Raw genomic sequence first — 15,411 nt, forward strand, 5'->3', positions numbered from 1 at the left:
GAAAGTTTTTTAGGCAACTGTCCGGTACTGCCATGGGTGCTCGTTGTGCTCCTTCCTATGCCAACCTATTTCTTGGTTGGTGGGAGGAGACAACAGTATTTCAACATCAACAATACAGCACCATGGTACATACCTGGCAAAAGTATATAGACGATATCTTGCTGTTATGGACTGGCACCGTGGAGAGTTGTAATCAATTTATCATGGACCTTAATGCCAATGAGCTTAACATCAAACTGACTTCTGTGATTTCAGCAACATCTGTAGACTTCTTAGATCTGAGGCTTTCCTTGACGAATTCAAGAATCACTTGTGGATTATATCGAAAACTACCGCTACTAACAGCCTTCTTCACTTCACTAGCTTCCATCCGCACCATCTTAAAAAGGGAATTCCAAAGGGCCAGTTTTTACACCTTAGGAGGAACTGCAGCACGGATGACGAATTTATACATCAAGCAAGGGATCTTTCTAATCGTTTTAAACAAAGAGGATATCCCCAAAGAGTCATTTCGGAATCTTTCCGGCATGCGTCTCAACAAAAACGTAAATATCTCTTTGAGAAAAAGGTACGTGAATCCTCTCGACCCCTTGCTCTTATAACCACCTATAACAACCAGTGGGCAGATATACGCGATCTTCTAAGTCAGAATTGGGACATTTTACTTAGTGACAAGAGGATTCCCCCCCTTATATCAAATTCACCTTGTATGGTAGCCAGAAGGGCTAAGAACCTCAGGGACGATCTCTGCCACAGCCACTACCAACGACCGGCAGTAAGACTAAACCGAGGCACTAGGATCTTTGGTTCCTACCCCTGTGGTAGCTGTAATGTCTGCCAGTACATGATTTCCCAGGATGGTTATTCTATTTCCACTCTTTCTTTCCAGATCCGTCCAAAAGTATTTTTCAACTGTAAATCGAGGAATCTGGTGTATGCTATTTTTTGTGACTGTCCTAAGGTGTATGTCGGGCAGACAACACAGCAATTGAAGAGGAAAATACAGCAGCACCTCTCAAATATCTCAATGGTTGCGAGGGATCGTGAGAAGAACAAAACTTTATCGTCGTTGGCTGCACATTTCTTGGACCATCATCGTGGTAGAACTTTGAGCTTTAGAGTCACGGGACTTGAAGGTGTATACCTCAATATTAGGGGTGGGGATGTTACCCACCGCCTTCTCCGTTGTGAAACTAAATGGATCTTCAATTTGAAGAGGATGGCTCCAATGGGCCTCAACGAAGAAATTTTATTTACGGGATTCTACAAACAACTGTGATGGACTTCTATTTTGCATTTTTGCTTTTTTCTTTACCTCTTATTTGTATGCGTCTTGGGACTGTTATCTCTTATCCATTGACAATATCTACTATCCTTATTATTGGTCTGGAGACTGAGTAGTAGCCCATATATATACAATTTTTCTCTTATTGGTGAAGATATTTGGTTGTTCCATTTATGTGCCCCGTCTCTGTACAGGCCTGTTACATCCAAGTGGGTAGACCCCTTATTTCAATCATTGAGGTATAACTTTCTCTCTGTAAACTTTGGCTCCATGCCTCTTACGCACAACTAATAGCCTCTTTAATCCTCCAGTGTCCAACCATACCAGTATACCAATTTATGGTTACTACTAAGATACTTTGGGCATTCTTGTAGTCAGGATTATTTTACTTTTGGTGTTTTTCATCTTGTGCAACTTGTGTTTCCTAATTTGCGGTATACCGTTTGGCTGATCACTGCCACTTCGGGTGTTAATTGAATTACACTGGGATCATTTTGGTATATGTATGGCACTTTTATATTTAAAAGTGTCATAGCAATATCTGGGGATTGGTGCGAAACCTTTTGAGATTCCACCTCTTGCTATACATGCTTATTTGGTTCCATTAATAAAAACTTTACTCATTCCCACACGTGTGATTTATACCAGTACTTTGGAAACTGTTGTGCACCACTCCTAATACGTCCCTTTATGAGGCCATGTGGCCTCGTTCTGGCACGTTTAATAGTCTGTGTGAGGCTGGAGTAATAATTTTACATCTATTATCTTCCATTATCCTGATTAAGTGTCAAATCCTTTTATATACTCACTTTTGTATAGGTGAATATTACATTAGGGCTAACTTGGGCATTTTTGTGCCTCTGAACCCATAAACCTCATCAAGGGTATATGTGTTGTGAGCTCGTCCTTGCCTCTGGCTACAGAGTAACATGCATAAATTGTTTTTCCATAGGATGGCACACTTGTGTTTTCGGCGCATGTATAATAATTCATTATTTCTCGCTCCTTTTAATTTGAAGCTTCACACATGCGCATGTAAACTTGTTAGTAGCCATATTGGCACTTTCAAGTCACAGTATTGTGCCCCGATGAATTTGGGGTTTGGTGCATGCGCAGTATGCTTCCTTGCAGCTATATTGATGTATCTTAGCCTTATTTGTTTATACATATTTGCGCCGTTTGTTCACTTATAGGTAGCAATGTTTGTGGAGTATCATCATTACTGTTATATATTTTTTCGCAATCCCTCATGCATCTCTGCCTAAGCGCATGTGTAGTGTAATCCTCCCGTGTCCATATTGGTACTCCAAATCTCAATTAAGTGCTAGTAGTAGCAGGACGCCTGGCGCATGCGCAGTATACTCGATCGCGGCCATATTGGTACTCGTGTAGTGAGCTGGCCGGCTGTGACTGTTCTGTTATCATTGACATAGAATCTGTGACAGACACTGCCCCCGTGTGGCCAGAAGTTATACCTATGCCGAATGTGATTACAGAGAAACAAACTGTATTGGCTAAACTGCCCCCTGTTGTGTCATGTGAACAGGAAGGGGAGGGAAGAAAGAGCCCGGGAAAACATTTGGGTGCAGAGAGAAGTCTGTGTGTGCTGGCGTCCTCCTGTAGATGCGATATAAAAGATTGTCTGTATGACCTCTCTCTCTTGGAAGCTGACATCCAGATTGTTCCCAGCTCCCACACTGCGGAGCACTCAGCGGTGACATCTTCACAGATTCTGGAGCCCATGAACTGTAAGCGGGTCCTCTGTTGAGAGGCTGAACATTCCACCCTTACCTGCTGAACCCCAAAGACTACAGTCTGGACCTGAGAGACAGAGTTTGTTCAATCCCTGTTGTTTTTCTCTTCGGCCGGAGCGTCTCCCTGCAGTGACAGACAGGCCTGCGACGTGGGAAGATAACCTCCTGGAGCAAAGGAACTGGTAACGTGTGGATAGGGACAGTGAGGGATAGTTTGTTATTACACGTTATTTCTGTGAATAAGCATACTTTGTACTGTCTATTATTGTGTTCTGTTGTGTTAAGAAAAATGTATAACAGTAAAGATACGTTTGTTAAGATGGAATCTGAGTGTGGAGGTTTTGCTGGGACAGATCATGGATATGCATGGGCGACCTTGCCCTCGGTCACTTCACTCCCACGTTATGGGCTTCATGTATTCTGTTACTTCCGGTTTCCGGTACGCTAGGAGCTCATTGCCCATCTCCATGCTGCTTTTTTCTCAGCTGTAAAGGATTTGTTTGATAAGGTTGGTAATTTTGTCTGTATATATGTCGGCTAATCGTGGACACAGATACCTGCTCCTGACGAAGCCACTTTGGTGGCGACACGCGTTGGGCTACATGCCCCCTGGACTCTCTGTGTGACGGTGACTATGGTCATGTTCATATAGCACGGCTATCTCTCCATAATCTGCAGTGTGGCACTATTTGGGACCACATTTGCTCATATGATACCTGCTTGGATTACAGGTTAATTATGGGCTTCTCCAAATAAGCATGTATAGGTTTATTCATTTGTTATATTTAGTTCTCAGGAGCCCATCTTAGAGTGTTCATATGACAGCTTTGGCCCTTTGTAGTTGGTGGCTTATATCAATAAGCACTCTTTAATATATCCATCTTCTCCTGTATGGGTGATTATTTTGTGTACTGTTATATCGCCTAGAGGTTTATTTTTTTTCCCCGCTGAGGTGTTTTCATATACAAGGTGCCTTCAATACAGACATTGTCGCCTGTTGTATACTGTGTTATGTGCTCATTTTTTTACAGGCATGCATTATGTCTAAACATCTATGTTCTGTTAAAACTCATGTCAGTAAGCACTTGTTAATATTATCTATCCTCTCCTGCATGGGTGATTATTTTGTGTATTTTCACATCTTTATACATAAGGTGTTTTCAATACTGACATTGTTACCTGTTGTACACTGTCTCATATGCTTATTTTCAGCTAGTCTATAGATATATCTTACCTCTAAGACATATGTTTTGCCACTCATGAGGTGATTGATGCTATGTTTGTACACCGATATATGACTCTCTCATAGTGATGTTTTTGTAGCCGTGCTATTGATTTATCCTTTTTTAGGACAGATATACCACTGTCATTTTCACATGTACCATTATAAATTGTTAATATTGGTTCACGTATTTTGTTATATCACACATGTCCAGGGGGGTGAGGTTCCTCATGTGGAACCCATGGTTTATCTGGGTTGTTGTTTTTAATTGTTTTTAATAGAGTGGTGTTTGTGTCTCTTCAGTTGACTAATAAAATTTATACTTTTGTATTTAGTGGTGGTCCCCTTCATATAGCTTGACGCTTCTTTTCTTGTTCTTATGCACTCCCTCAGGTCAAGCTTGGGCTGACCCCCTTTTTTCTATAACTGTAGCTATTATGCATTGATGGTGCCCTCCATTTCTTGTTTATTTACTCTTGTTTGGGCCACAACAAAGACCCATATCTTCTCGCTCGACTTTCCTGTCCCAATTTCTAGGGGACTGCAGCACATCACTATTGAAGCCAGAGCAGTGTGAAACGATTGTTGGTTGGATAGCGGATAATGCTTCCAGTCACGTAGCCACCACCACCACCACATCTTCCACATGGTCAAGTCTGAGTAGCCGTGAGTGTGGACCTCATATTGTTGAGGGAGGATCTAAATTGATCCTTCACGGTTAACTCAGTGATTTCCAAATTAATCTACAGGGGGCGTTGCCGGCAACTGAAAATGACCAGACGGAGACATGTGTCTCTGTATGGGGGATCGAGCTGATCTCTGGCCCCCGTTTATTTTGTGTATGAGTTTTGATAGTCATAGAAATTATACTTCAACCAATCAGCATAAGAACACGCTCACAGTTCTTAACCTATAAGAATGCAGGAAAAACTTAACCCATGAGGATACAGGAAAAATGGAAACTACAGATATGGTCATGTCTTTTTGGCATAGTATGTGTTTTTCTAACAGATGCCTCAGTCTTGTATAGTGATACACCCCCGAATCTATTATCTGGCTTGAGTCAGAAGACTCAAGGTCTTTATACCAATTATGAACCATAGCCTAGTTGCATACCAGGGTTGTGAACAACAAGATAAAATTACTTCATGGCAGCTGTAACCTTTTACCTAATTAAATAACAGAATTTATCTTTAAGCAACAAGAAAATGGAGTCAAAAACACAAAATGGAGAATCTAGCACAAAATGGAGAACCTTTCATAATTTGTTCCTTCACATTCCCCCCTAGATAAATTTTGTTAATTAATGTCCATCATCAGAGGTAATATCCCAAGCTCTAAGCTCGAGGGGTACTGGTCTTCACATGACTGGTGCCATGTTACCAGCCATGGCTGTTGCGGCGTACCCGTCCCCCCTGTATACTAGAATTTTCAAATAACAACTATTGGTAACAGTAGTGGGGATTTTTTGAAGATGGCCATGCGCTTGTCTTCAACATCTTCATCAGGTAACTTTGTGAAATCGGTGTAGAGAAGAGCAGGGGTGGCAACGCTTTTGGTTTCATCATTAGTTATCCTAGTGCAGAATTTCCTAATACATACAGAAATACACCAAAGAACAAGTTTTAGTAGTACATATATAACAAGAATAAAGACAACAATATATAACAAACTTTGAAAGATTCCAGCTATCCAGCCCCCAGGTCCCTCAAACCAATTGGCTAGATTAAAATAAAATGGAGAAGGTGTCTGCCCACCAACTGTCCTTATTACGGTCATTGTCTTTATCATATTAATCTCTGAGTCTTTGAATATCTGTTAACTTTAACTTCATAGTGCTATTGGGATCTATATAATGACAGCAAGCGGGTCCAATAACCTGACACATACCACCCTGTGCTGCTGTTAAGTAATCCAGTACTATGGTATATTGATTAGTGACTATGATAAGTTGGTTTTGGACAACAACAGTAATATTAAGTATATCCAATATATCCCAAATTTGATCATCTAGATAATCTGTGGCCCTAAGCAATTTATCCCACATTTGTGTAATCATAGGGTAAATGAAAATAGAACTGACAATTATATTGGCTATACCCATCTGTACTACTAATCTTTCATGATATTGGACAAACTTATTATTCAAGAATATTGGGGAATTTAGGCTGTCCCATATGGTTACCAATAATAATATAGAAAATACGAAAACCAAAACATTATTTCCCCTTATTTGCTACTAGTCTGTTTGACCAGCTTGCAGTGCGATACGTGGATCCACGTCGGCCTTCCTTCCAGCTTTACTGCAGTGGGGGTGACCAGGATCACCGTGTGGGGTCCTTCAAATCTTGGCTGGAGGCAATCTCTGCGCACAAACTTTTTCACATACACCAGGTTTCCTGGCACAAAGGGATGGTGTCCAGGAACCTTGTCTGGGTCTGCAAGAGAACTGAAGACAGTTAAATGCACTTTGGCAAGGTGTCCATGTAAGGCCTGCACATAGCTAGTCAAGTCCTGGTACTTGGGTTGCAACTGTTGTGGAAAGAAACATTCAAAATTGGGGCTCCTGCCAAACAGAATCTCATACGGTGACAGTCCTGTCTTCCTGTTTGGGGTATATCTTACTGAAAACAAAGCTAGAGGAAGGCATTCTGTCCATGGTTTACCAGTCTCTGTCATTGCCTTCTGGATTTTAAGCTTAAGAGTTCCATTTAGTCTCTCCACTCTTCCACTACTCTGTGGATGGAGTATGCAATGCTTGACTTATCCCCAGTGATGCCATTACCTCTGACATGATCTCTCCAGTAAAATGGGAGCCCCGATCGCTTGCAATGACTTCAGGAACTCCATACCTGCATATGATCTCAGCCATCAGTTTCTTCGCTGTTGTCTTAGCCGTAGCTTTGGCAACTGGGTAGGCTTCTGGCCAACCTGAAAATAAATCAATGCAGACCAACACATACTCATACGTCCCTACCCTAGGCAACTGAATTTAATCAATCTGCAGTCTCTGGAATGGGTAAAGGGGCCGGGGAGTGTGTTTGGATGGAGTTTTCACTGTCCTACCCTGATTATGTGTGGCACATATCATGCAGCTCTGTACCTGCCTGTCTGCGCAGGTGGAAAACCCGGGGGCAATCCATTGTTTCTGTAGGGTGTCACACATGGCCGTCTTCGAGTGGTGCACATTCCCGTGCAGAACCTGTGCCATCATTGGGTACAGTACCTGTGGTAGGCAGACCTTTTCACCCCTCCCCCATAGTCCAGTGACGGTATCAGAGCAAGCCCCTATCTTTTGCCACCTATTTTTCTCCTCCTTACTTGTCTGTTCTTGTAACCGGGCTAAGATGTCTTTTGACACAAGTGGAGATGGTGGGGTGTCTAGGTGATGTACTTTAGAGGCTACAGGAGTGCTTGCTGCTTTCTTGGCAGAATGGTCCACCAGTGCGCTACCCCCTGTCCGTCCATCAGTGCCTTTGGTATGTGCCTTTACCTTTATGATGCCTGCTTGGGTGGAAAGCTGTAGTGCATTCATAAGTTGCTGGACTGCCTCAGCATGTTTAAAGGGGTGGCCATTTGCTGTCAGGAAAGCCCTGGCTCTCCAGATAGGCCCATAACCGTGTGCAATGCCAAAGGCATACCTGGAATCAGTGTAGATATTTACAGTCTTACCTTCTGCTAGTTTGCACGCTTCTGTGAGTGCCTTGAGCTCTGCTTCTTGTGCAGACATATGAGCTGGCATTGACTCTGCCTTGATTACCTCATGTTCTGAGACCACAGCATATCTGGTACAGTAGCGTCCTTGGTCATCTTAGTGACGGGATCCATCTACAAAAAGCTCAAAATCAGCATTAGAATGGGCACACTAGAGACCATAGGGGAACCAGCCATTTCCTGAGACATCAATTCTAGACAATCATGTGGTTTGGAAACCTGATCTTGTTCCTCTGGATCCATTCTAGAAAGAAAAAGAGTGTCCTTGCTCATGTCACCTACCCCTCCCCCCTTTGGATCCATAGGAACTGGGAGAAGAGTAGCGGGTTTAGGACAGTGCACCTTTTCAAAGTCACATTAGTAGGCATGAGAATAGCACACTGAAGTCGCAGCTGTCTGGTCATGGACATGTGGCCAGGTTGTACTTGGTTAAGGATACTATGTGCATCATGTGGGGTATGGACCGTCAGTGGGTGATCCAAAACAATCTCTGAAGACTTGTGTAGCAACAGCTGGACAGATAACACAGCCCGAACACAGGAGGGACTTCCTCTTGCCACCGTATCCAGGCGGCCGCTGTAATAAGCAACAGGTCTCTGTTTGTCTCCATGAAGCTGAGTCAGCACACCTGTAGCATGTCCTGCATAGGTGAGCACTGTCTGCAAGGCAGTCTGCAATACTGTACGGCAGTGCTCGGGTGTCTTGTAATCATATATGGGGCCTGCGGCATGTAACACTATATCACAGGGTAAATTCCCTCCTTGGGTGGACATAGCGTCTCCTGGATGCAAGGTGCCATAAATGGCAAGGTAGGCCTGACACTCTTGGGCTATGACTGGCCTTCCCTTTTTAGCTATCTGTTGGGCCAAACCACCTCTATGTGACAGGGTAGAGTTAGCTGGGTTCACTATGGCTCCTACCTGGTGGGTACCGTAAGTATGTCCCCATACCTCACTGAGAAAAGAACCTGGGAGCCCTGAGGTGTGATGTAGTAGCGTGAATGACAGGGGAACCAACTTCAGGTTCTTGGAGAGTCTGGCCTTGTAAGTGTGAAGGTTTCATGGGAAGAGGAAATCTAGGGGCCTTTCCGGGCTGGGGGGTCTACCATCTACACCGATTAAAACAAGCTCTTGGTCTGAGAATTGACATAACGGGGCTTGAGAGGGAGTGAGATTCCCATACAGGGTTAAAGGCGTATTGGAGTGTGAGACTGGACTTGTGTGTAAGGTGGGGGGAGGGCAAGGGCTGAACTCTGTTACATGAACCACTGATAAGGAATGCTGTGTCCTTGCAGCTGCGGTACAGTGGGGGCTAGAGAGCGAGCAGAGAATTGCTGCTGATGCAGAATGGGCTTTTGTTACAAAGAGAATCCCAGATCTTTAAACACTACCATAAGACACCCATAGAACTTCTTGGCAGTCCAGGATATGTTGGTGCCTTGGCTTTAAGGCTTACAGTCGGGAGTAGAGGCTTAATTTCCTGGGGAGGGACCATATTATCCAACAGGGAGCCCCCCTGTTAATCTTCAATTTGCTATATATCAACCACTCAACTTGAAGCAGGTAAATCTTTTACCAATCTTTCAATTACACTGATAATCAAACAATCTCTTACAAGTTTCCTTCTAAAACTAGACACTAGATTTCACTTTCAAATTTCCAGATTATAATATTTCTTTGTACTTCAAAACGATATTGTCACTTTAAACAAAACACAAATCTACCAGCGCGTAATCTACACCAAGAAAACACAGAGAAACTCAAGAGCGCAGCGGTCCGTTCCCCTCCCCACCAGAAACACGGAGATGAGCAAAAATCACTGCATTCCTCAGCGCAGAAGGGAGAATGCAATAGCCCAGCTCCATGCCCCCCTTTCTCTGGCACGCAGCACAGATAAGGAGAAAAGAGGAGAAATGACAAAGGAGTCGCGCAGCGGTCCGGTCCCTCCTCCCATCTCCTGCATAGCACTGATAAGAGCTCAGTATCTAACACGGTACCAAGATATATTTCTTTCCTGTATCAGTATCTTCTAAACAGAAACAGATTACAGCAGTTTTCAGACTTAATTTCTACGAAACCCTCATCACACAAATTCAAAATCGTCTTTTTCTTCTATAATAGAAACATGATTCTCCTTTAGAGCTAAATATCCTTACTAGTTGTGCATAATACCGACGGCCTTACGGTTTTATTCCACTGGGTCTCTCTGTCCCCCGCTGGGACAACCCAAAAACGCGGTACTCAGTGAAAGGAGGAGGGCGTTTTAGACTTTCCCTCCGGACACCCCTGGACATATTTAAATCAATATATTCCTGAGTTACGCATCCTACCCAATCTTCGGTCACCTCACCGTGCCTGATTCTAACAGTGATCAGGAATTCAGGATATTTTGACTGTAAAGAGAATTACATCACTGGTCAATCTGGGGTGTCCGTCCCTTATGAGGTACGGTTCGAGCACTGGGCTCCCAACGGAACTACACCTCTATATGATTCCACCCAAAAATCATCCCTCCTCCGGGGACAAACCTCAGATCCTCTTTGCAGCAACAAACACAGGAAAACCACACCAAACGGTCAGTCTGGACAGTATAACTGCCAACTTACCGTGGTTGTTGTGGGGGATGATCAGTCCCAATTTTCCAGTGCCTGCGTCCGGTCCGAGGATCCTTTGTCTTGTTGTCCTCCGGGGGGCAGAGGCATTCCTGCTTGGAGCTCCACGTTCTCGGGCGCCAACTGTTGAGGGAGGATCTAAATTGATCCTTCACGGTTAACTCAGTGATTTCCAATTAATCTACAGGGGGTGTTGCCGGCAACTGAAAATGACCAGACGGAGACATGTGTCTCTGTATGGGGGATCGAGCTGATCTCTGGCCCCCGTTTATTTTGTGTATGAGTTTTGATAGTCATAGAAATTATACTTCAACCAATCAGCATAAGAACACGCTCACAGTTCTTAACCTATAAGAATGCAGGAAAAACTTAACCCATGAGGATACAGGAAAAATGGAAACTACAGATATGGTCATGTCTTTTTGGCATAGTATGTGTTTTTCTAACAGATGCCTCAGTCTTGTATAGTGATACACCCCCGAATCTATTATCTGGCTTGAGTCAGAAGACTCAAGGTCTTTATACCAATTATGAACCATAGCCTAGTTGCATACCAGGGTTGTGAACAGCAAGATAAAATTACTTCATGGCAGCTGTAACCTTTTACCTAATTAAATAACAGAATGTATCTTTAAGCAACAAGAAAATGGAGTCAAAAACACAAAATGGAGAATCTAGCACAAAATGGAGAACCTTTCATAATTTGTTCCTTCACAATTCTAACATTTCTCATCTGCTGGCACTTGAAATGTTGCCTTTTAGGCTCATTGAGAAGGAAGCTTTCCGCATCCTCATGGAGGCAGCCATCCCAAGGTACTCAGTTCCCAGTCGATACTATTTCTCCCGGTATGCCATACCGGCATTACACCAGCACGTGTCCCACAACATTACCCGTATCCTCAACAATGCTGTTACTGGGAAAGTCCTCCTAACCATGGACACGTGGACAAGTGCTTGTGGGCAGGGATGGTACATCTCAATGATGGCACACTGGATTAACATAGTGGAAGTCGGGACCTAGTCGCACCTGGGGATGGAACACATCCTCCCAACACCGAGGATTGCGGGCCCTACGTCAATCAGGGTTGCCCCCACAGTTTACAGCTAATTCTCCTCCTCCTCTTCAACCCATCTCTGAAATGAGCACATTAGTCAGAAGCTGGAAGCACTGCAGCACTGCATCAGCAAAGCGGCAACAGTCTGTGCTGAAGCTAATCTGCTTAGGTGACAAACCACACAATGCTGAAGAGTTGTGGACAGCGCTGAACGAGCAGGCAGATTTTTGGATGACATCACCGAATCTACAGCCAGGCATGGTCGTGTGTGACAATGGCTGGAACCTGGTGGCGGCTCTGAGTCAAGGTGATCTCACAGACATAACTTGCCTGGCCCATGTGCTTAACCTCATTGTTCAAGGTTTTCTCAAAAGCTAACTGGAGCTGCCAGATCTGCTAGTGACAGTATGCCACTTGTCTGCCCATTTTAGAATGTCAGCTACAGCTTCAGTCGCCCTTGCTGTGCTTCAGCAGCATTTGCATCTTCCGGCTCACTGACTGGTGTGTGATGTCCCCACGCACTGGAACTCTACACTGCATATTTTGGAAAGGATTTGTGAGCAGAAGAGGGCAGTTGTTGACTACCAGCAAAAACAAGGCCATCGTTATTCAGTTCAGATTCCACACATAATACCTCTGGAGGGGATGTGGATGTCAAACATACGTACCATTCTTCACTACCTTGAGGACTGCACCAAGACGATGAGCGGCGATGACGACATAATTAGCATCACCATCCCGCATCTCTGCATTCTGAAAACCTCTCTGATCACAATTAAAGAGGATGTGCAGCGCCCCAGAGTCCTGGTCGTTGCAGTACTGTGGCTCCGCCGCTAAGGGGGGCTATGGTACGTCTGATGGCACTGAAGGAGTTCATCTGACCAGGTATCACATACACCAATACATTTCACAGTCGGGCCTCCAGGGGGAGCTAAGGGTGCTATTTATTAGGCCACTCCTCACCACAGTGGGTAAACTGGGGGTCAGGTAGGAAGTTAGTGAGAAAGCTGACTGGGTTGGAACCAGGCAACACCTTGTGGCAGAGGGTGTTGTGGGGGAAGATTCGGTAGGGTCCCTGTCAGGTTTGGGACCCTGACAGAGGCCTGGCAACAAGGAAGAGCGTCACGGGACCGTGCCTGCTCAGCATAGCGGCGGTGCCCTAAGAAAGGATCAGAAGCGAGATATATTGTGCTGAGTGAGAAACGAGATCAAAGCAAGAGGAGAAATACCAGTAGGAGTCGTGCTGTAAGACCGAGGCAACATTCTACTGAGGCGCACAACCGGCGGCCGGAACGCCGAGGAAGTATATATATATCTAGCTCCAAGCAATACTTCAAACCACGGCAGGACAGTCAGTCTCAGGCGGGCTGTCTAACATACATCACCTATGAAGACATGGGGGGCGCACTAGGAGAGGGGCGACTCTAGGGTCCCGGAAGAGCTCCAAGCCTACTCGTCATACGGGTGCCGTCCTAACCAGAACATCAGGGAGGGACGGAGGAGAAGAACATCATCCGAACGAGTTGTGAGGGAACATTAGAAACAGACACAACAGTTGTGGGGTACTATCCCGTAAGCACAGAAGGGGAGGACCACAACACATAGCGCTAGCTGGAAGGCACAGATTTCCACCTGCAAAGAGAACTCTGGAGGTGCCATTGGACCGGCCGGACTTGCGCAGCCTGGTGAACCGTATTCCGGACTGAGGACCCAGAGATCTTCAGTAAAGAGGTAAAGAGACTGCAACCTGGTGTCCTCGTTATTTACCGTGACCGGCACTACACCGCACCACTACCACCATCCACATCTATCATTCACTGTACCCCCCTCAGCAGGGTCACGGACCGGGTCTAGCCACCGTGACAACCCCAGAGCAGAGACTCAGAGGCCCGGTACCGGGTACCCCTCGGCCCTGTGGCAGTGGGGGCGCTACAGATGCATTGCTGGTGGAGCACAAGGACATGGAGCAAGGAACCATACATGGTGATTACACTCAGCCCAGCCTCATGTCGTCCCAACATGGATAAGTAGACAATGAGGAAGAACAGGAGCTACTTTCATGCTCTATAGATGGTACAACAAGCACAGCTTTCATACCGTCTGTTCAGTGTGGATGGCCTGAGGACAGGGAAGAGGACAGCATGGTCAGTCGTCCTGTTGGTGAGGACACGGAAGTCTTGCCTGTTAGCAGTCTGGCACGCATGGCTGACTTTATGTTGCGCTGCGTTTCCCGTGACCCTCGCATTATTAAAATTTTCAGTGACACTCATTACTGGTTGGTGACACTTCTAGACCCATGCTACAAGGAGAACTTTCAATCTCTTCTTCCAGAGGCAGACAGGTTTACTAAAATGTTGCAGTACCAGAGGGCCTTTGTAGCAGAATTAATAAAAAAATTCTCATCTGCGAACGCTGGCAAGAGACGTCAGTGTTTTTTGCACAACCAAGGAGTCCAAGCGAGAGAGACAAAAGTACAATCCAGCACAGGCAGAGGAACAATGGCAAAGTTCTGGGACAGTTTTCTCAGACCCTCCCATCGTGCCGGCACAGAGGCAAGGTGTGCTGTGACAAGATGTGCAATGTTTGGGAAGAAGCTGAGGGAGTACATTGATGATCGTACAAATGTCCTCTCTGTTTCCTCTGTGCCTTTTAATTATTGTGTATCCAAACTGGACACGTGGCATGAACTGGCTCTCTACGCCTTGGAGGTCCTTGCCTGCCCTGCTGCTAGTGTTCTGTCAGAGCAGGTTTTTAGTGTCGCTGGTGGAATTATAACAGATAACTGCATCCCCCTGTCAACTGAAAATGCTGACAGGGTGGCTCTTATAAAAATGAACAAGGTCTGGATTGGGCAAGACTTCTGTACACCACTGAATTAAAACAATGAAACATAACCTCAAATACATTGTCTTTTTTGTGGACGTGCATTCTCATGCACCTCTTCACAGCCACACATGGGTATACGCTTCCTGATATGGTCTGTTTGGAGTTATCCTCCTCCTTATCCTCATCCTCATCATCCACAACCACTAGAACACCAGGGTGAACGTATTTTGTGGTGCAAAAGTCACTCAATTTTTGTGCAAGGGTGTTTTTATGATGCCTGTTACTAATTTTAAACAAAAAAAAAAATTACTCCCCCAGGGGGAAATGTTTGTCAGCCAATACACTTAGTGTATGGGCATTACAAGTCTAGGAGACCCGCTCCTTTAAATTTGGCATAGCTTTAAATGAGGCCTTCCTCCACGTCTCATCATTCTCCGCCACTAGATCACCAGGGATAACGTGTTCCTTGCTGCTATAGCCAGTCAATTTTTGGGCAAGGGTGTCTATGATGCCCATAATTTTTTTTTTTTTTTAAATGTACCCCTCATGGGGAAACGTTTGTCTGCCCATGCACTTAGTGTATGGGCATTACAAGTCTAGGAGACCAGCTCCTTTAAATTGGGCATAGTTTTAAATGAGGCCTTCCTCCACGTTTCATCATTCTCAGCCACTAGATCACCAGAGATAACGTGTTCCGTGCTGCTGCAGCCAGTCAATTTTTGGGCACGGGTGTCTATGATGCCCATAAAATATTTTTAAAAAATGTACCCTCCATGGGGAAATGTTTGTGAGCCTAAGTACTTAGTGTATGGGCATTACGAGTCTAGGACACCCGCTCCTTTGTAAGGGGACAGTTTTTTTATGAGGCCCTCCTCCATGTTTCTTCCAAGTGGGGATTGGGGTGCGTGCAAATTTGGGTCAATGCAGCCCTTCCATTCAATGCA

Source organism: Ranitomeya variabilis, chromosome 3, assembly GCF_051348905.1.
Source record: "Ranitomeya variabilis isolate aRanVar5 chromosome 3, aRanVar5.hap1, whole genome shotgun sequence".
Classification (NCBI taxonomy): domain Eukaryota; kingdom Metazoa; phylum Chordata; class Amphibia; order Anura; family Dendrobatidae; genus Ranitomeya; species Ranitomeya variabilis.